We start from the raw sequence: 2,540 nt of genomic DNA, 5'->3' as shown, positions 1-2,540 counted from the left end.
TCCCAACTGTAATTAAGCGAGTGCATTAAATTTTCAGTATCAGCAACAAATGTCCCTCCAGCCCAGAACTTTCTATTATAGTTGTGCACCTTTTGTACTATAGAAAAGATATAACTCAAGTTTATGTGACGCAAATGTTGGCTTTGAGAAAATGAATATGGAAGCAAATCAGGAATTAATCAACAGGAAGCATGGCAGTGGGAAAGAGAACTGGAACTCACAGCTCCTGGGAACTGGAGGGTCACCCCAGGGTGGCAAGCCACTTTCATTTGGGAGCCCGTTATTTCAAAAGACAGTCCATGCCATTGTTGCAACCCTCCGCAGCAACATGTTCTATGTTTCCAATAGAACATTCTGCAATGATGGAAATACTCTATGCTCTAAAGCTATATTGTGCTTGCTATTAGGCATTAAAATATGGCTAGTGCAACAGAGAAGCGGAATTTAATATTTTATTTAATTTTAATTAATTTAACTTACATTTAAATAGTGAGATATGGCTAGAGACTACCGTGTTGGACAGCACAACTAGGTAGTCTTTTTCTCTTTGAATATGCCTCACCCACTTCCACAAAAGTTCTAAGATAACTTACCAAAAAATCAAGCACAGCATGAAATAAGAAAATTGAGATTTTCTAATGAAAACAATAAAAGAAGAAAGTAATTCTGTAAAAGCGAGCAGAGACATAGATGTTCCCAGACACATGGAAGGAGTTAGTCATTGCCTTTGAAAATTAAATTTATGTCTAAATTGCTAGAGACTAAGGCAAAATGAAAAGTCACGCAAAAGGCAACATTGAAAATTGTAGTTAACAATGTAGTTTGGCTGCCAGCAACCTTTATTTTCCGGGGACAGTTGGCTTACCCCTGAAGCCCCACACCCTCACCCACCCCACTTGCTTGGTTATGGCAGAGCCCCTCAGGGTGACACTTACCCAAACTAGCCAATCACAGCTGTTTGCTTGAGAGACCAGACATGGGACATAGGAAGGTGTGATCTCTCCCTGGGCTGATGGACAGCTGGTGCGCAACTTGGGGTCTGCAGAATGAAAGGCAGAAGACTGTGGTCGGCACCAAGACAGGAGAAGGCAGCGTGGTGAGGATCGCAGACAGGTTCTGGGCCCACATCTGTCCTCACACTTACAACTATGTGACATTGGTCACATGCCGTAACTTCTCCAGGCTTCCTTCTCTGTAAAATGCGAGTGATTTTCATTCAGGTCTCATAGAGTTGTTATAAAAAATAACTGTGAACCCATGATAAGTGCTTCACAAATATTACTATTTATAATAATATTAGCGGTAGAATCCCGCCAGCATTCAAGTTGCTAGGTTTGTGGCATTTGCCAAAATCTTAGCAATTGTCAGCCGTTGGGCTCCATGAGATAACACTTCTCCCCCATGTTCTTAAAATAGTGTTTCTATTTGGCTTCAGCTAATTTGGATTGGGTTTCTGGTAACTGTATCCAGCAGAGATGTAACTTGGCTGCCATTTGTTTGGAATTCCAACTTGTTTTCTTCCCTCTGCAGAAAGCCAGGGGTGCCTAACCTTCCACAGACTCTGACCACAGGTGAGGGGCATGGAGTAGGAGAACTCAGATGGACACAACCTTTAATGGACATATGCTATATTTTTGGTTGCCCAGAACCCATATGCCCTTCTTATTAGGGAATAAACCTTCCAGAATATGCATCTGGGTGGGAGACAGGGCCCCACCTCTTACAACAGGAGCCAGAGGTCGCCAAACAATGCTTTCCTTCATCCATTGGCAGCTACCATGTGGATGTGTGACCTGGACTGGGCTCATTGAAAACTCCCGATTGGGACTTGGGAAAGAACATAGACATGACTTGTGGTTGTCATGGTGATGATGGTTTTGATGTCCAGAGCCATGCTGTGGAGGCGGCAATACCAATGGCAATGTGCTGACCAGATCGTTCCTGCCGTATGACCCTCACAGACCGGCTCCTCCTGCCCAGCCTCCCGTTTTCCATGCCCAGTTCTGCAGCCTTCCTGTGGATTCTGTGAGCTACCCAACATGCTGCTGATGAATTCTTTCTCTGCGTAAACTAGCCAGGAGCGGGGCCTTTGACTTGTAACCAGGAACCTTGCCTTTCCCTTTCCCCTCTTGAGTAATTAAGTGAGCAAAAATGAACACAGCTCGCTCCTTGGGCCTTTGCTACGTCACCATTAACATTACTCTTCCCGTCCCTAAGGTGGGCACATTTCTAGTGATTCTCGCACACTCCTGTAGAGCTTGGACTTCCACTTGGCCATGTTAGGCCTGATTATTACACCATGGCACAGACTGTGATGGAAGAGGGCAGAAGGCCCGTGCAGGTACCAGGCATGCCACACTGCCTTCAAAGTTACCAGGATCAGCTTTGGGGCTGGTGTTTTATTCCTGAGAGAAGAAAATAAGTTGTCATCAGAATGACTGAATTGATCCAAGTATCTAATTTTCATCTTCTAGTTGAAGTGGATGTGCCAGGACATCTCTGACAGCCATCTTGTCATTTATATTAAGAAATGAGTATTC

The sequence above is a fragment of the Ailuropoda melanoleuca genome, chromosome 10, assembly GCF_002007445.2.
Source record: "Ailuropoda melanoleuca isolate Jingjing chromosome 10, ASM200744v2, whole genome shotgun sequence".
Classification (NCBI taxonomy): Eukaryota; Metazoa; Chordata; class Mammalia; order Carnivora; family Ursidae; genus Ailuropoda; species Ailuropoda melanoleuca.
This window is presented reverse-complemented; position numbering follows the sequence as displayed.